General features: G+C 37.9%; 1 protein-coding gene across 4 annotated transcripts in view; it reads left to right on the top strand.

Moving 5' to 3' along the window:
• The window catches only part of CNTN1 (contactin 1), a 308,476-nt gene that overhangs the window by 8,348 nt on the left and 274,981 nt on the right, over window positions 1-25,147 (top strand). For all 4 annotated transcript variants that reach the window (XM_036759469.1, XM_036759470.1, XM_036759471.1 and 1 more), the window contains exon 2: window positions 6,206-6,286. The gene's annotated coding sequence lies outside the window, so the exon portion shown is untranslated. The remainder of the gene's footprint in view (window positions 1-6,205; window positions 6,287-25,147) is intronic.

Consider the following 25,147-nt stretch of genomic DNA (forward strand, 5'->3'; position numbering starts at 1 on the left):
ATCTCCCCAATCCACCTTCCCTTTTATGCCCTTCTTCTCATCCTACTTCCCTGTAGGGCAATGTAGAGTTCTATGCCCAATTGAATGTGTATGTTATTCCTTCTTTGAGCCAATTCCAATAAGAGTAAGGTTCAAAGGTTACCGGCACCGCCAAGATATCTTCCCCTCTACTATAAAAGCTCTTCCTTTCATGCTTCTTTTATGTGACATAATTCACCCCTTTCTACCTCTCCCTTCCCCCTTCTCCCAGTGAATCCATCTTTTTCACTCCTTAATTTTATTTTTTGAAATTATCCTGTGCAATGGCAACCACACTGACATACTCAGGATGGCTGCTAGTGCAGGTTCTTTCATCTGCTTTACTAAGGAAAGATACCTGTTTCAGGGGTCAACAGTCTTCTTTAATTAAACAGAAAAAATACAGAGAAAAGAAATAAAGACCAATAGACAGGGCTCTACTGCCTGAATCAAAGCTTTACATCCACCACTGAATCCAGAGAGCCTTCAACTCTGAGGAGTCAGGGAGCTCTGAACATATGGCCACTCAGAGTCTCGCCCAGGGAATCACAACATCTTTCTCATAAGTGAGCCCAAAGCAAACGCTCACCTCTCAGAATATATACTCTTTCAGCTAATAGGCTCAGTGTCTAATTAGAAATTAACAAAAGGCATGTAAGCCTTCCTACAAGCAAGCTAGCAAGCTTCCTTTAATGGGCGCCACATGAGGCCTATTGATGGATGAGGAAGATCTTATTCCCCATTCACCTTACATCCCATCATAGTCAACTCATGCCTATTTTCTCCATGTCCTCTGTCTCTGGCCTCCTTCTTACTGTCCTAATAATATTCTTAGGAGTCACAAGTGTCATCTTCCCATGTAGCAATGTAAACATTTTAATCTTATTGAATCCCTTATGATTTCTCTTCTTGTTGATCTTTTTATGCTTCTTTTGAGTCTTGTATTTGAAAGTCAAATTTTTCTATTTAGCTCCATCTTTTCATCAGGTACACATGAAAGTCCTCTCTTTCATTGAATATGCATTTCCCCCCCTGAAGGATTATACTCACTTTTGCTGGGTAGGTGATTCTTGATTTAATCTTATCTTCTTTGTATTCCAGAATATTACATTTCAAGCTCTCTGATTCTTTAGCATAGAAGCTACTAAATCTTGTATTGTCCTGATGGTGGCTCCATGATATTTGAATTGCTTCTTTCTGGATTTTCTCTTTTCTTTCAGTATTTTCTCCTTGACCTGGGAACTCTGGAATTTGTCTATAATATTCCTGAGAGTTTTAATTTTAGTATCTCTTTTAGGCAGTGATCAGTAGATTTTTTTGAACTTCAGTTTTACCCTGTAGTTTTAGGATATTAGGGCACTTTTCTTTGATAATTTCTTGAAATGTGATGTCTAGGCTCTTTTTCTGATCATGACTTTCAGGAAGTCCAATAATTCTTAAATTGTCTCTCCTCAATCTATTTTTTCAGGTCAGTTGTCTTTTTAATGAGATACTTCCTGTTTTCTTCTATTTTACATTGTTTTGATTTTGTTTTATTGTTTCTTGACTTCTCATGGAGTTATTAGCTTCTACTTGCCCAATTCTAATTTTTAAAGAATTATTTTCTTCATTGAGCTTTTGTACCTCCTTTTTCATTTGGACAATTCTACTTTTTAAGGGGTTTTTGGATTCAATTAATTTTTGTACTTCTTTTTCCATTCGGCCAATTCTGTTTTTTAAGGTATTATTTTCTTCAGGATTTTTTTGTGCCTCTTTTACCAAGCTGAATTTCTTACATCACTCTCATTTCCTTTCTCAATTTTTCTTCTACCTCTCTTACTTTATTTTAAAATCCTTTCTGAGCTCTTCCAGGAGTTCTTGTTGGGCTTGTATGGAATCCACATATTTCTTTAAAGCTTTGTTTGTAGGTGCTTTGACATTGTTGTCTTCTGGATTTGTGTCTTGATCTTTCCTGTCATCATGATAATGTGTTATGATCAGATTCTTTTTTGGTTGTTTGGTCCTTTCCCCAGCCTATTTCTTGACTTTTAACTTTATGTTAAAGTTGGTCTCTGCTTGGGTAGTAGTGGCACTCTCCCAAGCTTCAGGTATTTCTTGCTGCTCTTTTCAGGGATTGCTTTGGGAGTCTATAGGTTTTTGGTTCTTCCAAGATGGTATGATCTAAGGAGAGGTGTGCTCACTATTCTTCTGACATGTACTGTGGTCTGTGTATGACCATAAGTACTTTTCTCTGCCCTGGAGCTGTGACCAGGGTTTCTGCCCCACTGAAGCCATGGGATCTAAAGAGCTAGTGCTTCTCTTAGCTCTGGGACTACCTCAGAAATGTGTATGGGCAATGCAACAAAATCCTGCACTCAATGCCAGCAAATGATCCACCAGAATCTCGTTCTGACCTGTTGTCTGATCCCCTTACCATCTGTTGGTTGAAAGCTCCTGAAGCTGCTGCTGCTACCACTGATGAACTGCTTCCAAGGCTTACTGCTGATGCTCTGGCATGGCTTGCACTGTGGTCTGTGCTGGGCTCCAGGCCCAGCCATCACCCCTCTGAGAAGACCTATCCTACCACCCTCCTAAATTGTTTTGTGCTGGAAAATTGTTTTACCTTGCCCTTTTGTTGGTTCTACCACTCTAGAAATCAATATGAGGCATTATTTCAAAGTTGTCTGGAGGGGCATTTGGGAGAATTCAGTTCAGCCTCTGCCTTTGCTTCACTTGTCTCTCCCCTCTATGAATATTCTTGTTGAATGTCTTTCCTCCCTGCCCCATTCTCTTATTGTTGTCTAATTATGTGTCATTTTGTTAACTGCTGATTTACCAATACGTATTTCATTTTGTTACAATATTGAACCTAAGTTACTGAGAATTGGCCTAAGTCCATTTCCTTTCAGTTTAAAAATTTCGTGATTGAGGTTTCTGATGATCATTTCTTCTAAAATCACGTGTTAGCAAGACTGGTGAAAATGTTATGCATTAAATAATGCCTTTTGTCAACTGTAAGGCAAAATATGAAATTGGGAGATATTTAAAAGTCAAATTTATATTTTTAGTAAATCAATGTTTAGCTATAATAGGTGATTTAAGAAATTTTTTAGTATTGCAAGGATGCCACATGAGCTTTTCTTAATATGCTTAATACCTTCCTTTTCAAGTTATTTTGTTTTATACTAAAACAGAATGTAAAAGTTGAAGCACACATATTAGAGTGCTATCACTGAAGTGATTTTTTTTGTTTTAAAGTGATATTTGATTTATGTAGATCTTATTGAACTGGATTCTTCCTATATGGTGTGTAGTCTGGGAATAAACTACTTATCAAAGCTACATTAAATCTTTCAATCTACTCCTTCATCTATCATCTCTATTTAGATGACTTCTGTTTATAGCTTGGAAGAGATGTTCACCTTTACAGCTGCCTATAGAACAGCTCTACCCACAAATCTCATGGTGTAAAGGCAAGCAGGGTGGGACTTTTTGCTGTTTTTTGTTTTTGAGTGCTTCTCAGCACTAAGGTAATCAAGTGCCTTTGAGTTTTGCCTTTGTTTCAAGAGTCCTTGATTGAATTCGGAGTCTTTTATGACCTGCTTAAGTCATGGGAAGGCCTAGGTCACATGGATTTGAGTTGCATGGTTGTGACTCCCCCAAACCCTGAAGAAGTGTATATATACTCAGATATTAGCATTTTGCTTTGGGGGCTCACTCATTGGAAAAGTGTTAAGTGGAGACTCTGGGTAGCCATTAAGGAGCCCCTTGGCTTTGGAAACCCAGATATTGGTGCTTCTCTCTCTGGTAACTATGTGTGTATAGCTTTGATCAGACAGCTAGAAGCCTGTTTGCTGATTTGTGTTATTTTCTCAGTTTATATAATTTCTGCTTGTAATTTCTATTTGTGTTTTCAGGATGCTGACTTTTCCCCCGAACTAAGTGAATGATATATATATATGTTTAATTAAAGTGAGATTGTAGACCTCTTAAAGTTGCTTTCCTTAGAAAAGCAGATCAAAGAACCTGTGCTAGCAGCCCTCCTGTGTGCTGGTGTTATTGGCCTTACACAGCCACAGTAGCTGCAAGCAGCATTTTTGTTACACATGGGCATCTCATAGTCCACATCTCAAAAACTGGATTTATTTTTCTCCACCTCTCAACTGCTTCTGATTCTCTTATATTTGGAGGAACTGTAGTTTTACTGTATATCCAATTTTCAAATATTTGAAGTTGCCTTTGACTCTTCCTTGTCTTGCAATTCTCATCTAATCAGTTACCTACTGTTGTAGAGTTTATGTCATAAATGAGTGCTATGACTTGTTATATGTGTTTTCTGGCTTCACTGATAAAATCATGTGGTTTTGAATGCTTTAGGTTTGATATTTTATATTAATAATTTTCCTAATTTTGAACTATCCTTACATTGCTGGTACAAATCCAACCTGATCATAGTGAATTAAAAAAAAATTTGTAATCATTCCTCAAACACTGTAAGTATGTATCAACATCTGCTATTTAATTTATATTTGGAAATATTTTTAAATAATTAAATATGGCCTTAGTTTTCCAACTATACTACCAATACAGTCTGAAACCACCTCCTTTTTTTTTCTATAGCACCTATGTCTCAAGGTTATTGTGAGGATAAAATGTGATATTTGCAAAGCACTTTGTGAACTTTAAATAAGGAAACTATTATTATTGTTATTACTATTATTATAATATTATTGTTATGTGTAATAGCTACAGGCATCAATTTCATAGCGAACATCATTTAACTTCTTAGATGTCTCAAAGGAGTGATTTTACACTGTACTGATTTGGGTTCTGATTTGTTGTTTGGTGTTTTTTTCTGGTAAGGATGTGCAATTTTGTCATGGTAGGAACTACCTATATTGGTACTCCTTCCACCAATACAAATAACAGTAGATGAATCCTAGGGAGTTAGCTGAAATCTGCCTGTTCACCATGTCTTATACTACAATAGTATAATCCATTACATTCACATACCACAACTTGTTCAGCCATTCTCCAATTGATGGGCAGTCCCCATTCCCTCAATTTCCAGTTCTTGCCACCACAAAAAGCACCGTTATAAATATTTTTGTGCATGTAAGTTCTTTCCCCTTTTTTATGATCTCTTTGGAATACAGACTTAGTAGTGGTATTCCTGGATGAAAGGGTATGCTCAGTTTTATTGCCCTTTGTGCATAGTTCCAAATTGTTCTCCAGATGGTAGGATCAGTTCACAGAGAAGGGAAGAACTTATGACCAAACAAGAGATAGAGAGCAATATGAAATGCAAAATGAATAATTTTGATTACATTAAATTAAAAAATCTGTGCACGAAGAAAACCAATGCAACCAAAGTTAGAAGAAAAGCAGGAAGCTGGGAAACAATTTTTACAGCTAGTGTTTCTGATAAAGGCCTTGTTTCTCAAATAACATAGAGAACTGAGTTAAGTTTATAAGAATACAAGTCATTCCCCAATTGATAAATGGTCAAAAGATATGAACAGGCAGTTTTCAGATGAAGAAGTCAAAGCTGTCATAGTCATATGAAAAAAATGCTCTAAATCGGTATTGATTACAGAAATGCAAATTAAAACAACCCCAGGGGACCACATCACACCTATCAGATTGGCTAATATGACAGAAGACAATGATAAATGTTGTAGAAGATGTGACAAAATTGTGACACTAATGCACTGTTGTGGACCTGTGAACTGATTCAACCAAAAGACTCATGATGGAAAATTCTATCCACATCCAGAGAAAGAATTATGAAGTTTGAATACAGATTAAAGCATACTATTTTTATTTTTTTTCATGGTTTTCCCTTTTTTCTGTTTTTTCTTTCACATGTGGAAATATGTTTGATATGATTACACATGTATAACCTATATCAGATCATTTGTCATCTTGGGAAAGGTGGAGGGGAGGGATAAAAATTTGGAAATCAAAATCATACAAAAAATGAATTTTGAAAACTGTCTTTACATGTAATTGGAACAAATACTATTTACAAAAAATGTGATTACTCTTCATAATATAAATGCTACCAATGCAGATGAGGCAAGAAAAAACAGTTTGATGTTTTCTTTGTTGATTAAGCCTACTCATTACAATTTGTGTAAAAATCTTTTGAATTTACTTTTCTGGATCAATAAATATTCATTAAGTATTTACTATGTCTAAATTCTAGGAATAAAAAACAAATAGTTCCTGCCCCCAAGGAGCAAGAATTCTAATGGGTGTGACAACTATATAAATCAGAACATATAAAGTAAGTATAAATGTTTAGTTATTTGATAATTATAAAAACATATTAAATTAATCAATCCTCTTTTGTTAATTTTGTTTGGTATTTGTTGTTAATGTATATAATGTATAATGTATTATAGGGATATGGACTGCTTTATAGGACCCTTAGGACTGCTTTAGTTGCATTTCAAAATTTTTGCTATGTTGTTTCATCATCATTTTTTCTTTTACATAATTATTAATTATTTCTGTTATTTGTTTTTAACTCACTTATTTTTTAGGATTTCATTGTTATGTCTCCATTTGGTCTATGACTCTTTTTTGGGTGCTCTGTTTGTTAGTATTTTTATTGTGTTATGGTTGTAAAGGACTATTTATGCCTTTTTATATTTGTTTGCAATATATCTGTACCCTAATACTTATGATTAATTTTGGAAAGTTATACATGTTGCTGAAATACATATACATACATGTACTTACATATATGTGTATGTATAAATATGTTTTTTTTAGCAGTCTCAATTGGAAGATGCCTTAAGTTTCTCCAGATATTTGTTCAGTTCTTTATTTTCCTTTTTGTTTGCCTTTCTGTTAGACTTATCCAGAAATGAACAAAGGACATTGAAAACTTCTGGCACAGTTGTGTTAGTCTTTTTGTAGTTCAGTTAAATGTGAATTTGTATGCTAAGGCATCTAAGGTGCATATAAGCTTATTATTGGTAGTGGTTTGTTGTCTATGGTTTCTTTCAACATACCGTACTTTTCTTGTTTATCGCTTTTTATGTTTTTAACGTCTGTTTTTGATTGTAACTCTTTCTTTGCATTTGCTTTTTTGGATTCATCTGATAAGATTACTTTTCATTACTTTTTCTATTTTCCCTTTTCTAGTTACTTTTCCCAGCCCTTCACATTTATTGTATATGTCTTTGCTTATTAAGTGTGTTTCTTATAACTAACAGATGGTGGCATATGCGAGTATGTTGCACATAATATCACATAATATGTGGATATATCACATATTCTCTATCTTCCTCCTCTTTTGGGAGATACCCTTCCATTCGTGATTTAGTACTGCAAAATAAATGAAATCCTATGGGAGGGGTGTTGTGAGATTTACTCTACGATGTTTCAGGACTTTTTCTCTACCATTACTTCTATTTAACTTCTGCTTTCACTTTGTCTTGAGTACATTTAGAAAGAAATGTTATTTTGTGGTTGTCCTTGTTTGCTCTATTTGTGTAGCTTCTTGTATTTCTGTTGTCTGGGGGGTTTGAGAAACAAATAATTTCTGTAAGTTCAGTTGTCTTTTTCAGAATGTTTTGAATAACTTTTTTTAATTGAATTTCCATCTTTTTCATTAATGGTTAAGCTCATATTTACAGGGTAGGTCACCCTGGGTAATAGTTTGAGCTTCTTTTCTCTTCAAAAACACATTATTCCATTGCCTGTTGTGGTTTCTATGGATGCAGAATAGTCTTGTGTTATTCAAATTTCCTTTCCTTTATATTTGAAGCTCTTTTTTCTGGTCTTTGCAAAATTTGTTGTTTGTCAGTAGAATTGCTAAATTTAACCACTAGGTGTCTTGGAGATTGCAATACTATGTTTTTTCCCCTTTTTCTTTTTGTTTGTTTGTTTTGTTTTCCTGGAGATGATCTGTGGATTCCTTCAACTGCCCCTTTATTTTCTGTGCTCAGAACTCCTGGCCAGTTTTATTGAATTATTTCTTGCATTATGATGTTCATATTTTAAAATTTGTTATACACTTCTGGGAGACCTATAATCTTTAAGTTATTTTTATATAGTCTTTGAGGTCAATGTTTTGCTTATATGAAAATCATGTTTTCTTTGAATGTCACGGTTTTTTGCTTCTCTTTTTCCAGATTATCCTTCACTTCCATGTATTTGTATTTCCAAACCATTGTTATCTTTTTGTTTCTTTGGTGAGACTATGGATTCAAGATTTTTTGTTCTGCTAATTATTTCTGTTGTGCAGGCCATAAGTTCTCTTTTCTCTTTTAAACCATTGAGGAACATCATGATGTGATTCCAGGCTCTCTTAGGAATCTATGAGGTCCCTTGCCTCCTTAGGTATTGATTTATTTTTCCTTTATATTGCAACATTTACTCATAGGACTTTGGACTCTCTTACCTGACTTCCAGGGCATATTCCCTTCTATCTTTCTTATTGCTTGATCTGTTAAGGCTCAAGGTCTTTAATTGTTTTTGTCCTCTTGAGATCCTTGGTAATTTCAGTCTTCCTTAATAGTCCCTAATCACTCACTCTCTGACTCCTTTTTCTTTGTGTATGGTTTCTCTGGAAGTTGGACCTTAAGGCCATTTTAGTTTCCTTTTACACTGGGAAATCCGTGGTTTACCATTCTTGGTTTCTGTCTTACATGATAATTGGTGGTGATGATGGGGAGCAGAACTGGCCCTGATGGGGGATGCTGTTCATGCTGTACCCCTAAAAGGAAAAGACCATGTCTTTGGGACCTGGACCCCAAACCCCCTGACCTAGATCTCTGGTGTTTGCCTCAGGCAACCATCCCATCCCAGTCAGTAATCTTTTTAACTACCAAAGGCCACTTCATTGTCTGTACCTGGCCCACCCCAGGCTACTTGACACTCCTAGATTCCCATCCAGATCTTCCCACAGTCTTTCTGTATAAAAATATCCATCTTATCCTCGTCAAATGCTCAGATATTTAAAATCTGGCCTGCTTATATTGGCATCACAAATAACACAGACTCACTAAGAGTCTGACCTGCTTCTATTGGTGTTACGGTAAACTTGCTACTTGAACTGAAAGAAGGCTTGAGCTCGAATTCTTTCAAGGCAAACCCCTGTCCTGTAACCTTGGATTTAGGGTCTCCTGGCACCCCCTAGACTGGGAATCATATTTTGGTGGCCTTGTTATGGGGAATTGCTTAACCTCCTCAAGTCCTTCTCCAGCCAAGACCAGAAGGTGTGTAAGCTTCCCCTCTCTATCCCTTTCTTGCTCCGTAGTTGGGGTTGCTCTCCAAGCACCTAGGAAGCTTTGGAGGTGCTTTTCAGGTCTGATGCTCTCAGGTTCCATTCAGGTCAGATGGTTATGAGGCTGTCTTGGACCCGGGCACACCTTCCACAGTATAGAGGAGGGATGACCTATCTGAATCATATAGCCAATTCTCTCAATTCTTTAGGATGCTAGGGAATCGGGAAAATGAGGTACTTTTTTGATTTCCTGAGGCTTACTCTACATCCTGCGATCCTCGTTCATGGAGAGACTCCCTGTCCCCATCCTTGTACTTGTAGAATTTCCCTTCTCACCTGGCCTCATGGCAACCTGATCCTCACAGCCAGACTCAGTGAGACTTCCCTGAAATTTGTCCCTAGATCAGAACTAGTCTCTAAGACTTTGAAAAATTTCTCTGTTGTCTTTGGTGTTTGTGGGTTGAGAGGTCTGGTAACTGCCACAGATCAATGATTCAGGGCCTCACCACCTGTTCCACCAGGTGCCTGGCCTCAATATGATCTAGACAAACAAGTAAATTATTGTTCCTGGCCTATTGGTCCTGTCTAGGGGACCAAGAAAAATTGTAGAAGTTCAAAAAAATTCTTAAGATTTGTCTTCCTGTAGTCTGAGATCTGACCAGGCTAAGACTACAATGAAAAGTTAGAACAGCAGATTCTGGAGGTTTTGTGATTAATCATTTAGGATTTCTGAAATACCTCCTTATAACTCTTGTCACTCTCTTCCTTTGCTCCCTTCCCTTGAGTCAAGAGGGTATCTCAGTTTGAGGATTGCAATCCTATCCTGTCCTCCTTTATTCGGTTTTCTCCCTTGACCCTGTCACTTTTTGAAAGTGTTTGCTTTTGATTACTTCTTCCCCCTATCTGCCCTCCCTTCTATCATCCCCCTTTTCTTATCCCCTTCCTTCCACTTTCATGTGGGGTAAGATACCCAATTGAGTGAGTATGTTATTCTCTCCTCAAGTGAAATCCAATGAGAGCAAGATTCCCTCATTCCCCCTCACCTTCCCCCTCTTCCCTTCCAATGAACTTCTTTTTCTTGAGACTTTTATGTGAGATAATTAACCCCATTCTATCTCTCCCTTTCTCCCTCTTTCAATATATTCCTCTCTCATTCCTTAATTTGATTTTATTTTTTTAGATATCATCCCTTCATATTGAACTAACCCTGTGCCCTCTGTCTATATATATGTATACTCCCTTCAGTTACCCTAATACTGAGAAAGGTTTCATGAATTACACACACCATCTTTTCATGTAGGAATGTAAACAAAACAGCTCCACTTTAGTGAGTCCCTTATGATTTCTTTTTCTTGTTTACCTTTTCATGCTTCTCTTGATTCTTGTGTTTGAAAGTCAGATTTTCTATTCAGCTCTGGTCTTTTCACTGAGAAAGCTTGAAAGTCCTCTATTTTATTGAAAATCCATATTTTGCCTTGGAGCATTATACTCAGTTTTACTGGGTAGGTGATTCTTGGTTTTAATTCTAACTTCTTTGACCTCTGGAATATCGTATTCCAAGCCCTTTGATCCCTTAATGTAGAAGCTGCTAGATCTTGTATTATTCTGATTGTGTTTCCACAATACTCAAATTGTGTCTTTCTGGCTGCTTGTGATATTTTCTCCTTGACCTGGGAACTCTGGAATTTGGCAACAATTATTCCTAGGAGTTTTCTTTTTGGGATCTTTCTCAAGAGGTGATTGGTGGATTCTTTCAGTTTCTATTTTACCCTCTGGCTCTGGGATATTAGGGCAGTTCTCCTTGATAATTTCTTGAAAGATGATGTCTAGGCTCTTTTTTTGATCATGGCTTTCAAGTAGTCCAATAATTTTAAAATTATCTCTCCTGGATCTATTTTGCGGGTCAGTGGTTTTTCCAATGAGATATTTCACATTGTCTTCCATTTTTTCATTCCTTTGGTTCTGTTTTATAATATCTTGATTTCTCATAAAGTCACTAGCTTCCACTTGCTCCAATGTAATTTTTAAGGTAGTATTTTCTTCGGTGGTCTTTTGGACCTCCTTTTCCATTTGGGTAATTCTGCCTTTCAATGTATTCTTCTCCTCATTGGCTTTTTGGAACTCTTTTGCCATTTGAATTAGTCTATTTTTTAAGGTGTTATTTTCCTCAGTATTTTTTGTGTCTCCTTTAGCAAGTCACTGACTTATTTTTAGTGATTTTCTCGCATCACTCGCATTTCTCTTCCCAATTTTTCCTCTACTTCTTTAACTTGCTTTCCCAAATCCTTTTTGAGCTCTTCCATGGCCTGAGACCAGTTCATATTTTTCTTGGAGGCTTTTGTTGTAGACCCTTTGACTTTGTTGACTTCTTTTGGCTGTATATTTTAATCTTCTGTGTCACCAAAGAAAGATTCTAAAGTCTGAGTCTGAATCTGAGTCTGTTTTTGCTGCCTGGCCATGTCTCTGGCCAACTACTTGACCCTTGAGTTTTTTGTCAGAGTATGACTGACTGCTTGTAGAGTAGAGAGTACTTTGCCCCAAGCTAAAGGGTCTGTGCTGCTGTTTTCAGAGCTACTTCTACACAGCAAACTCTGCCACACCAGTGCTCCTCCTCCCCCAAGAACTGCCAACCTGGACTGTGCCCAGATCCAAGCAGACCCTACACTCCTGCTCTGATCTGCCACTTAATTCCTCCCACAGGATGGGCCTGGGGCCAGAAGCAACTGCAGTTGGAGCTGTGGAAGCAGCTCCAGAGCTGCACCACTTCTGTGCCCCTGGGGCTGGGGCCAACCATGCACTCCTTTCATTCTAGCAGTTTTTCCACTAAATTTCTCTGTTGTCTTTGGTGTTTGTGGGTTGAGAGGTCTGGTAACTGCCACAGATCAATGATTCAGGGCCTTACCACCTGTTCCACCAGGCTCCCGGTCTGGTTGGTCCTGGGATGGCCCATGCTGGGCTGTGCTCCACTCTGCCGCTGTGATGTGCTCTGCTCCGCTCCGCTCCCAGCTCTGTGCAATAGACCCTTCCCAGTGACCATCCAGGCTGTCCTGGCCTGGAGCCCTGCTTACCTCTGCTATTTTATGGGTTCTGTAGCTCTAGAATTTGTTCAGAGCCATTTTTTAAATATTTAATTTATTTAGTATATTTAGTTTTCAGCATTGATTTTCACAAATTTTGAATTACAAAATTTCTCCCCATTTCTACCCTCCCGCCCACTCCAAGATGGTGTATATTCTGGCTGCCCCATTCCCCAGTCCGCCCTCCCATCTGTCACCCCACTCACCTCCCATCCCCCTTTCCCTTCTTCTCTTGTAGGGCAAGATAAATTTCTATGCCCCATTGCTTGTGTATCTTATTTCCTAGTTGCATGCAAAAAGTTTTTTTTTTTGTTGTTGCTTTTGAATGCCTGTTTTTAAAACTTTGAGTTCCAAATTCTCTCCCCTCTTCCCTCCCCACCGACCCTCTCTAAGAAGGCAAGCAATTCAACATAGGCCACATGTGTATCATTATGTAAAACCCTTCCACAATACTCATGTTGTGAAAGATTAACTATGTTTTGTTCCTTCCTAACCTATCCTCCTTTATTGAATTTTCTACCTTGACCCTGACCCTTTTCAAAAGTGTTTGGTTTTGATTATCTCCTCCCCATGTCTGCTCTCCCTTCTATCGTCCCCCCTTTTTTATCTTTTTCCTCCTTCTTTCCTGTGGGGTGTGTATGTTATTCCCTCCTCAGGTCAAATCTGATGAGAGCAAGGTTTACTCATTCCTCCTCACCTACCCCCTCTTCCCTTGCTAGAGAACTGCTTTGTCTTGCCACTTTTATGTGAGATAATTTACCCCATTCTCTCTCTCCCTTTCTCCCTCTCTCAATATATTCCTCTCTTATCCCTTAATTTGATTTTTTTTAGATATCATCCCTTCATATTCAACTCACCCTGTGCCCTCTGTCTCTCTCTCTCTATATATATATGTATACACATACACACATATATATATACACATGTATATATACATATATATACACCTGCACATATGCACACACAGACACCAACACACATATATATATGCATACACACACACACACACACACACACACATATATATGCATATTCCTTTCAGCTACCATGATACTGAGGTCTCATATACATCATCTTTCCATGTAGGAATATAAACAAAACTGTCCCACTTTAGTAAGTCCCTTATGATTTCTCTTTCTTGTTTACCTTTTCATGCTTCTCTTCATTTTTATGTTTGAAAGTCAAATTTTCTATTCAGCTCTGGTCTTTTCACTGAGAAATCTTGAAAGTCCTCTATTTTATTGAAAATCCATATTTTATCTTGGAGCATGATACTCAGTTTTGCTGGGTAGGGGATTCTTGGTTTTAATCCTAGCTCCATTGACCTCCGGAATATCGTATTCCAAGCCCTTCGGTCCCTTAATGTGGAAGCTGCTAGATCCTGTGTTATCTTGATTGTTTTTCCACAATACTCAAATTGTTTCTTTCTGGCTGCTTGCAGTATTTTCTCCTTGACCTGGGAGCTCTGGAATTTGGCGACAATGTTCCTAGGAGTTTTTGGGATCTTTCTGAGGAGGCCAGAGTCATTTTTTACAGGTGTTTGGAGGGACCTGGAGGAGAGCTTAAGCAAGTCTCTGCTTTCCAGCTGCCCTCTTGGCTCCACCCCCATTTCCCCCCATTCTGACATCACTTTTACTTCTCCGTATATTTGGGCCTTATATATTGAAGCTTGTCAGACTAGCTTGTCAGGTTTTTGTCTTTCAGGCTACAGGCCATTCACCTTCAGTTGGTAGCAAACAGTGGGAACCAGCCTGTGTCCCACCGTCATCCCCTGGATGCAGCTTGTGCTCAGTTCCAGTCAGCCTCCTTTCTAGGACCTCCTTGAGGCAGGGACAACTCTGTCCCTTGCCAGCAGGAAGCAGTTTCAGAAGCCAAGAACTTTGCTCCTTACCCCAAAAGATTTTGGGTCACATTTGCCTGGGAGAGAATGATGAGTGATGGGATTCATACTGGACCCCTAAAAGGAAAAGGCCATGTCTTTGAGACCTGGACCTCCAGCCCCTGAACCCAGATCTCTGGCATTCATCTGAGGCACCCATCCCGTCCCAGTCAATAATTTTTTTAATTGCACTTTCCTTGTGGTCCTCAGTGTCTGTACTTGGCCCACCCCAGGCTACTTGCCACTCCTTAATCCCATCTAGACCTCTTTCTTTGTTACCTGTGGACCACTCCAGGCTACTTGCCACTCCTAGATTCCCATCCAGATTTTCCCACAGTTTTTCTGTATAAAAGTATCCATCTTATCCTCATCAAATACTCAGATTCTGAAAATCTGGCCTACTTGTATTGGCATCACAAATAGCACATTCATTAGGAATCTGACCTGCTTCTATTGGTGTTACAATAAATGTGCTACTTGAACTGAAAGAAGGCTTGAAATCTGCTTGTTCATCATTTTTTATTGCATAGTAATATTCTATTATATTCATATACCACAACTTATTCATCCATTCTCCAATTGAAAGGTATCCCCTCATTTTCCAGTATTTTGCCACCGCAAGAGTGCTGCTATAAATATAATTCTTTCAGGGCAGACTCCTGCCCTATATCCTTGGATTTTGGGATTCCTAGACTGCATCAGCCCCAAATTGTTCCTGGCTCTTTTCGTTCAAGCTTAGTAGGATGCCACACAGACATAAGACCTGCCCCAATTCCCTATCTGTTCCTTCATTCTATGGCTGATCTCTGTTGTGGCACTGAGTACTACCATGTAAGCTCTGTTGTGGTAAAGAACACTACTTTGTTGTGCACTATTGTAACATCCTAAACAAACTTCCATAGTTTAGGTCTCTGTGGCACTAGGAAGAGTAGGGATGTAGAGTTTTGAGAGCCTGTGGAGTGACCTACTGCCAGAGAGTAGTGGGTTATGGGAGAGTGGGTGCTGAGTAAGCATTAGGGGCTAGAGATTATTAGTTTTCTCTGTTGTTAGTTCATTGCATTATTACAATTATTTGTGTTCTTAGTGCCCTAAGCTGTGGTCCCAGCTGAAATTGCTTTATCTCTTGTACATAGTTTCTGTTTTGGGGAAGTTTGAGGGGTCATGAGGATTTATTTTTAATTTTTAATAGTATTTTGTTTTTTTCCCAGTTAAATGTCAAGAAAATCTTTTGCCTTCATTTTTACAACATTTTGAGTTCCACATTTTTCTCCCTCCCTTCCTCCTCTCTTCTGAAAATAGTAGGCAGTTTGATATAGTTTGTAAATGTGTTCTCATGTGAAAATATTTCCATATTAGTCACAGTTGTAAAAGAAGAAACAGATAAAAAATGAGAAAAAAAATAAAGGAAGTGGAAAAAAATATGCTTCAACCAATATTCAGAGTCCATCAATTCTTTTTCTGGATATGGAGAGCATTTTCTTTCATGAGTCTTTGTACATGTCTTGGATCATTGTGTTGCTGAGAAGAGCTGAGTCATTCAGAGTTGATCATTGCACAATGTTGCTGTTATGGTGTACAATGTTCTCCTGGTTTTGCTCACTTTGCATCAGTTCATACAAATATTTCCAGGATTTTCTGAAATCTGCTTGTTCATCATTTCTTAATGCATGATGGTATTTCATTGCATTCATATACCACAGCTTGATCAGCCATTCTCCATGTGAAGGGTATCCCCTCAGTTTCCAGTATTTTGCCACCATGAAAAGGGTTGCTATAAATATATTTGCACATGTAGGTCCTTTTCCCTTTTTAATGATCTCTTTGGGATACAGACCTAGAAGTGATATTGCTAGGTCAAAGGGTATGCACAGTTTTATTGCTCTTTGGGCACAGTTCCAAATTGCTCTCCAGAATGATTGGATCAGTTCACAAGTCCACCAACAGTGCATTGCTGTCCCAATGTTCCCACATCCTCTCCAATATTTATCATTTTCCTTTTTTGTCATATTAGCCAATCTGATAGGTGGGAGGTGGTATCTCAGGGTTGTTATAATTTTTATTTCTCTAATCAAAAGAGACATGGAACACTTCTTCATATACCTATAGATAGCTTTGATTTCTTCATCTGAAAACTGCCTGTTCATATCCTTTAACCGTTTATCAGTTGGGGAATAACTTACATTCTTATAAATTTGACTCAGTTCTCTATTTTAGAAATGAGGCCTTTTTGAGAGACATTTGTTGTAAAGATTGTTTCCCAGCTTTCTGCTTTCCTTCTAAACTTGCTTGGTGTTTGTTCAAAGGCTTTTTAATTCAATATAATCAAAATTACCTATTTGACATGTTGTAATGCTCTCTGTCTCTTTTTTAGTCATGAATTCTTCCCCTCTCCACAGATTTGACAGGCAGACTATTCTTTGTTCTTCTGATTTACTTATGTCACCCTTTATGTCTTAATCATGAAACCATTTTGGCTTTATCTTGCTATATGATGTAACATGTTGGTCCATACCCAGTTTGTATCCTATCATTTTCAAGTTTTCTCAGCAGTTTTTGTCAAGTAGTGGATTCTTATGCCAATAGCTGGGATCTTTGGGTTTATCAAACATTACATTACTTGTTTACCTCATTTATTCCACTGATCCATCCATCACTCTATTTCTTAGCCAGTTCCATATAGTTTTGATGATTACTGCTTTATAATAAAATTTGATGATTTAGATATAAAGGCTGATACTGTAAGCAATCTAGGAGAGTGAGGAATAATTTACCTGTCAGAGTTATGGAGAAGGGAAGAATTTATGACCAATCAAGAGATAGAGAACATTATAAAATGGAAAATGGATAATTTTGATTACATTAAATTGAAAAAAATTTAGTACAAACAAAGCCAATGCAACCAAGATTAGTAGAGAAGCAGGAAACTGGGAAAGAATTTTTACAATCAATGTCTGATAAAGGCTTCATTTCTAAAATATGTAGAGAACTGAGTCAAATTTATAAGAATACAAGTCATTCCCCAATTGATAAATGGTCAAAGGATATGAACAAGCAGTTTTCAGAGGAAGAAATTAAAGATATCTATAGTCATGTGAAAATATGCTCTAAATCACTATTGACTGGAGAAGTGCAAATCAAAACAACTCTTAGGTACCACCTCATACCTGTCAGATTGGCTAACATGAGAAAACAGGAAAATGATAAATGCTGGAGAATATGTGGGAAAATTGGAGCACTAATGCATTGTTGGTGGACTTGTGAACTCATCCAACCATTTTGGAGAGCAATTTGGAACTATGCCCAAAGGGCTATAAGACTGTGCATACTCTTTGACCCAGCAATACCACTTCTAGGGCTGTATCCCAAAGAGATAATAAAAACAGGAAAGGGACCCACATGTACAAAAATACTTATAGGAGCTTTTTTTGTGGTGGCAAAGATTTGGAAATCAAGGGGATCACCATCAATTGGGGAATGGCTGAACAAGTTGTGATATATGAATGTAATGGAATACTATTGTGCTACAAGAAATGATGAGCAGGCAGACTTCAGAAAAACCTAGAAAAGACTTATATGAACTGATGCTGAGTGAAGTGAGCAGAACCAGGAGAACATTGTACACAGTAATAGCCACAGTGTTCAGTGACTGACTTTGATAGATCTAGCTCTTCTCAGCAATACAATGACCTAAAACAATTCCAAAAGACACATGATGGAAAATGCCATCCATATCCAGAGAAAGAAATATGGAGTCTGAATGCAGATCAAAGCATACTATTTGCTCTCTCTCTGTTTTGTTTTGTTTCTTCTTTCTTGTAGTTCATTCCATTGGTTCTAATTCTTCTTTGCAACATGACTAATGTGATAATAAGTTTAATGTGAATGTGTATGTAGAGCCTATATTGGATTGCATGCTATCTTGCAGAGGTGGTGTTTTAACAACCCATATCCTCATTGCCAAATGTATTAACAACCCAGCTAGCAGCTTCTGTGGGGGCGTAAGATGCACCCACAGCCAGCACCCAGGAGGCTGCCGGGATGCCAGGAAAGCACAGGTTCTTTTTATCTGCTTAAACAAGGAAAGCACAGTGAAGGGGTTGACCAACTTACTTTAATGCAGCATTCAGTTAGCATACAGACAACATTCATTTAGTTCAGGGGAAAACGCCAGCATTTCAGTTAGTTCAGGGGAGCAAAGAGACAAGCATCAAGAGATATACCAAATACAGATTCATTCACGTACTTCAGGGGAAAAAGCCAGCACTCTGAGGTTCAAAACATTCATTTAGTTTGGGGGAAAACAAACCAGCACCCCAAACCTCAAAACCAAAATACAAACAAATTACAAATATCAACAGACAGACCTAATATAATTCATAGTTACAAACATCTGGGCTCGGCCCGAGAGCAAGGGCTGGCCCAAAGTCATGCTCCCTGTTGCTCCCACACCAACTGGAAAAGGAAAGAGAGATCCTCAAGCTGTCCTCTCCCCTCTTATAGAGTTTTTGACATCATCAAGTGCTGCCTGAATGACCAGAGCCGATTGGTTCTTGAACTGGCCCCTCCCCCTAGTGTAGACCAGGTTAACACCCAATAGGGTGTGGCTCTGGAGTTAATATCTCCCCTCAGCCAGCCCCATGACTCATCACACAGGAAGTTCTCTGATTCCTGGCATGGTCGCTGGGCTTCCTGCCCTGGAAGAGCAAGCCACAGCGTCCAGTGAGGCTCAGTGAGGTAAACTGAGTCATTCAAAGAAAACAAAGACCATTCTGGTTACAGGTGGGGAGGGGGGAGATAAAGGAGGGGGAGAAAATTTGGAACTTAAAACTTGTGGAACTGGAAGTAATAAACTAAAAATAAATTAATTTAAAAATAAAATAATTTGAGATCTGGCATCGTTAGGCCACCTTCCTTTGTAATTTTTCATCAGTTTTCTTGATATTCTTGATCTTTTGTTCTGCCAGATGAATTTTGTTGCTATTTTTCCTAGCTCTGTAATTTTTTTTTGGATAGTTCGATTGGTATGGGACTGAATAAATAAATTAGTTTAGGCAGAATTGTCATTTTTATTATATTGGCTTGCCCTACTCATGACCAATTGCTATTTTTCCAGTTGTTTAGATTTCACTTTATTTGTGTGAAAATGTTTTGTGATTATGTTCATATTAGTTCCTGTGTTTGTCTTGACAGATAGACTCCAAACCATTTTATATTGTTTATAGTTATTTTGCTATTGTTTACTGTTTGACTTTATTGGTTGTATAAAGAAAGATGACGATTTATGTGGGTTTATCTTATATTCTGCAACTTTGCTGAAGTTGTTAATTATTTCTTTTTTTTTTTGGAGGGGAGAGCCCCAGGCAATTGGGGATAAGTGACTTGCCTAAGGTCACACAGTGAGTACATGTCAAATGTCTGAGGCTGGATTTGAACTTAGGTCCTCCTGACTCCAGGGTCAGTGCTCTATTAACTGCACCACCTAAGCTACCCCTTAAAGTTTTTAATTATTTCAAGTAATTTTTTAGTTGATTCTCTGGGGTTCCCTAAGTATACCATCATATCAACTGTGAAGAATGATAGTTTTGTTTCCTTATTGCCTATTCTAATTTATTCAATTTCTTTTTCTTGTCTTATAGCTATAGCTAACATTTCTAGTACTATATTGAATAACAGTGGTGATAATGTTCATCCTTGTTTCACTCCTGATCTTCTAGCTTTCAGATAATGCTTGCTGATGGTTTTAGATAAATATTGCCCTTCATTTTAAGAAATGCTCCATTTATTCCTATGCTCTCTATTGTTTTTAATAGGAGAGAGGTTGCTGTATTTTGTTAAAAGGTTTTTCAGAATCTGTTGAGATAATCCTATGATTTCTGTTGATTTTGATATTGATATGGTCAGTTATATTGATTGTTTTCCTTATAGTAAACCAATCTTGCATTTCTGGTATAATTTCCAACTGGTCATAATGTATAATCTTTGTGATATATTGTTGTAATCACCTTGCTAGTATTCAAAATTTTTGCATCAATATTCATTTGAGAATTTGGTCTATAATTTTCTTTCTCTGTTTTAGATCTTCCTGGTTTAGGCATCAGCACCATATTTGTGTCATAAAAGGAGTTTGGTAGGAATCCTTCACCTATTTTTCCAAATAGTTTATATGGTATTGGAATGAATTGTTCTTTAAATATTTGGTAGAATTCACTTTTGAGGGGCAGCTGGTTAGTGCAGTGAGTAGAGTACCGGCCCTCAAGTCAGGAGGACCTGAGTTCAAATCCCACCTCAGACACTTGACACACTTACTAGCTGTGTGACCTTGGGCAAGTCACTTAACCCCAATTGCCTGTCCCCTGCAAAAACAAAACAAAACAACAAAAAAAAGAATTCACTTTTGAACCCATCTGACCCTGGGGATTTTGATCTAGGGGGTTCATCAATGGCTTGTTCAATTTCTTTTTCTAACATGGGTTATTTAGGTATTCAAATCCTGATCTGTTAATCTAGGTAATTTATTTATATTTTGTAAATATTCATTGATTTCACTTAGATTGTCAGATTTATTGGCATGTAAGTGGGCAAAATATTTCCTAATGATTGCTTTAATTTCTTCTTCAGTGGTGGTGATTTCACCCTTTTCACTTTTGATACTGGATATTTGGTTTTCTTCTTTCTTTTTAAATCAAATTAAGCATTGACTTGTCGATCTTATTGGGTTTTTCATAAAAAAATTCCTAGGTCTTAGATTTATTAGCTCAATAGTTTTTTTCTAAATTTTCTGTCTTATTAATCTCATCTTTGATTTTCAGGATTTCCAATTTGGTGCTCAGCTGGGGATTTTTAATTTGTTCTTTTCCTAGTTTTTTTTTTTAGTTGCATGGCCAATTCATTCATCTGTTCTTTTTCCATTTTGTTGTTGTTATAATTTAGAAAAATAAATTTAGTTCTGTCTGACCCACCCAAGACTTTTCTTATGCCTTCCCCAGTAGTCACTTGGGACCCAAGGTCACTGTCCCCTCAGAGGCTCTGTACTTGCTGAGGAAATAGTTCAGATTCCCTTCATTTGGAAACATGGGTGTATTGGACAGCTTCTTCTCATGTAAGGCTTGGGGAGACAAAGGGCTAATACTTTTGGGACATGCTTTCCTTTTATTTTTTTTTTATTTTTTAGTTTACAACACTCTACATAATTTTGAGTTCCAGATTTTCTTCCCTCCCTCCCCCGCTCCCTCCCCAAGATGGCATGGAATCCCATATAACTTCCACGTATAACTTTGCATTGAATTAATTTACATGCTAGTCAAGTTGTGGAGAAGAATTGTGACCAATGGAATGAATCATGAGAAAGAAAAAACAAAAGAGACAAAAAAAGGCGGGGGAGGGGGGAAAGGCGAGCATGAATTGTGCCTCAATCTGCATTCATACTTCATACTTCTTTCTCTGGATGTAGATAGCATTCTCCATCATGAGTCCTTTGGAGTTGTCTTTGTATCTTGTGCTGCTGAGATGAGCAAAGTCTGGCAGGGTTGGTCCTCACAGAATCCATATATCTGTGGTTGTGTATAATGTTCTCCTGGCTCTGCTCTGCTCACTCAGCATTATGTCGTGTAGGTTTTTCCAGATTGTTATGAAGTCCATATCATCCCCATTTCTTATAGCATAATAGTATTCCATTACCTTCATATACCACAGCTTGTTCAGCCATTGCCCAATTGATGGGCATCCCTTTGATTTCCAATTCTTAGCTACCACAAAAAGAGCCGCTGTAAATATTTTTATACATTTGTGTGATCTCTTTGGGATACAACCCTAGAAGTGGTATTGCTGGGTCAAAAGGTATGAACATTTTTATAGCCCTTTGGGCATAGTTCCAAATTGCTCTCCAGAATGGCTGGATCAGTTCACAACTCCACCAGCAATGTAACAATGTTCCAGTTTTGTCATTTTAGCCAATCTGACAGGAGAGATGTGGTATCTAAGAGTTATTTTGATTTGCATTTCTCTAATCAGTAGTGATTTAGAGCATTTTTTCATATGCCTATAGATATCTTTAATTTCTTCCTCTGAAAACTGCCTGTTCATATCCTTTGACCATTTCTCAATTGGGGAATGGCTTGTATTCCTATATATTTGACTCAGTTCCCTGTATATTTTAGAAATGAGGCCTTTATCAGAGACAGTAATTGTAAAGATTTTCTCCCAATTTTCTGCTTCCCTCCTAATCTTGGTTGCATTGGCTTTTTTTTGTACAAAAACATTTCAATTTAACGTAATCAAAATTATCCATTTTGCATTTTGTAATGCTCTCTATCTCTTGTTGGGTCATGAATTCTTTTCTTTTCCATAAATCTGATAGGTAAACTATTCCTTGCTCTCCCAAATTGCTTATAGTATCAGCCTTTATTCCTAAATCATGAACCATTTTGACTTTATTTTGGTATATGGTGCAAGATACTGGTCTATGCCCAGTTTCTGCCCTACCATTTTCCAATTTTCCCAGCAGTTTTTGTGAAATAGTGAATTCTTAGCCCAGAAGCTGGATTCTTCGGGATTATCAGAGAGTAGATTGCTATAGTCGTTGACTTCTCCATCTTGTGTACCTATTCTATTACACTGATCCACGACTCTGTTTTTTAGCCAGTACCAGGTAATTTGATGACTCCTGCTCTGTAGTACAGTTTAATATCTGGTATGGCTAGGATGCTTTACTTTTATAACAGAATGGGACAGATGATAGATGTTTTGGTGGGAAAAGCAGGAAATGGAATGTGTAGTTGTATAGGGAGAGCTTCAATATAGACTGCAGTCTGAGGAGTTGAGACCACATAAGCCACTTGGCGTATGACCTCTTAGCTACTTTACTATAGATAAAACCTGATCTATGTTTTATAGTCCTGATATTCCCTGTCTTGCTCTTGCTCATTATTACTCCCTTACATCTGGAGACCCACTGTGAACTTATAATATTTGGCATTGACGTCAGGCTTATATGATCAAAATGACAGAGGATTAGGCATTTTCTTGGATTTTCACGACCTATCCAAAAGAATTATGCACAAGAGATGAAGCAATTGTAGTTCTCTCCACAGGCTAAGACCCAAAGAACCTTAATGACTAACCACCCAATGAATAAATAATAGCAGAGAAAGTTGACCCCTAATCCATAATAACCTTACTTTTTGATCCTGCAACACTGGCCTCCTTGCTGTTCAATGAACGAGATATTCCATCTCTCAGGTCTGTGCTGTCCCTGATGCCTAGAATGTTCTCTCTCTTTGTCTCTGCTTATTGTCTTTCCTGACTTCCTTTGTGTCTCCATGAAATCCCATCTGTTACATGGAACTTCTCCCAACTCCTCTTAATTCTAGTGACATCACTCTTTTAAATTATTTTCTTTTTATCCTGTGTATTGCTTGTTTATACATATTTGTTCATTTGTTATTTCACTTTTTACACAATGGGACCCAGAAGCTTGTGCTCTGAAATATGTTCAGCATTTTTCTTCCTTCTCGTGCTGTGATTCTCTGCTGGCATACTCCCTTACTTCTTCCCTTACCACACCATTGTATGGCAACAATCAATAGAACACAACCCCGCCTTTTCCCCACACTCCTACTCTGTGATGGGGAGGTAGAGATGTAGGAAAGCAGAAGCATCTTCTTTATGAGTCAGCAGTATTTATGCTGCTTTGTAGAAGTGCTTATACAAAGAACTAAAGAAAAGAAGGAAATTGAGGATGGTTACCCATCTCCTTCTCTCTCTGTCTATCTGTGTGTTTATATGTATATAAGGAAAGCCTTCCAGGTGAGGCCACAAAAACTAAGGCCAAGGAAAAATGAATTCCTCATCATAGGAGGAAGCTGAGAGCTTTAGTCCCTCCCTTGGGGGGGATCTGCCGTTGAAGGGGAAGAGTCAATAAATGAACAACAAAGGAATATAAGCAAGAAAGAATGCAATTACCAAATACTTCAGGAGGAAGAAAATAGTTTAAAATCCTAACAAACAAAAGGAGTTGAAAGAAAGGTTTTCACTTGATAAATTAACTGATAGAAAAAAGGGAAGAATTAGATAACTAGACAAAGGAAGAAACGAAAAAGTGTTGCCAAACCTGCTTGTCAGTCAATGTTGGGGTGAAGGCTCACTCAATTATGCAGCTTTGTATTTGACAAAACCCTGATATTTGTCACATAGTCAAGTCACCTGTCTGTCTATGCCTGGAAATTGCCATGTATTCCTACTTTGGGGAGAGCCTGAGATGCAAAAACCCAACCCCTTTTGCTGATGTGAACCTATCTGAATTGTCTTTATCTCGTTATGAAAGTTATCAATAAAAGCTGACTCCATCTTGTAGCCATTGGTGATCTCCAGTAATCAGCTTGTCAACATGTTACTATCTTGTAGTAATTGTAATAAACTCCTTTTAATACTCTTTGTCCTGAATTTTGCCTCCTTAATCAGGGTGAAAGCCCCCAAGAATTTTCCTTTCAACAGTGTTTTGCAATAGTATTTATGTAAAATATACATTCGTCCCACCTTGAACACATTCCTATGAGAGTGAGGTTCAAGCCTTGCCCACTCCCACCACCCCATTTTCTTTTCCACTGTAAAAGTTTTTCCTTGTGCACTTCTTTTATGTGGGAAAACTTTCCACATTCTATCTCTCTCTTCCCCTTTTTCCCAGTGCATCTCTTGCTCACCTGTTGCGAGTCCCCGGCCTTGCAACAATCTCGGGGATCCCCCCAAGCCCCAGGGCTTTGCCTAGCAAAGGGCCTGATCTCACGGACAATGTATGGGGCAGGAGCCGAAAGGTGGTGAATGACTCTGTTTATTATTTCAGCAAGCAGCATTTTTATATCTTTAGTGACGTAGGTACATTCTTTGGTTACGTGGGTGAAAGACAGGTAAAAATCAAGACACCTGGGTACTAGGACCGCCCCGACTCCGCCTATTCTC

This window comes from Trichosurus vulpecula, chromosome 5 (assembly GCF_011100635.1).
Source record: "Trichosurus vulpecula isolate mTriVul1 chromosome 5, mTriVul1.pri, whole genome shotgun sequence".
NCBI lineage: Eukaryota > Metazoa > Chordata > Mammalia > Diprotodontia > Phalangeridae > Trichosurus > Trichosurus vulpecula.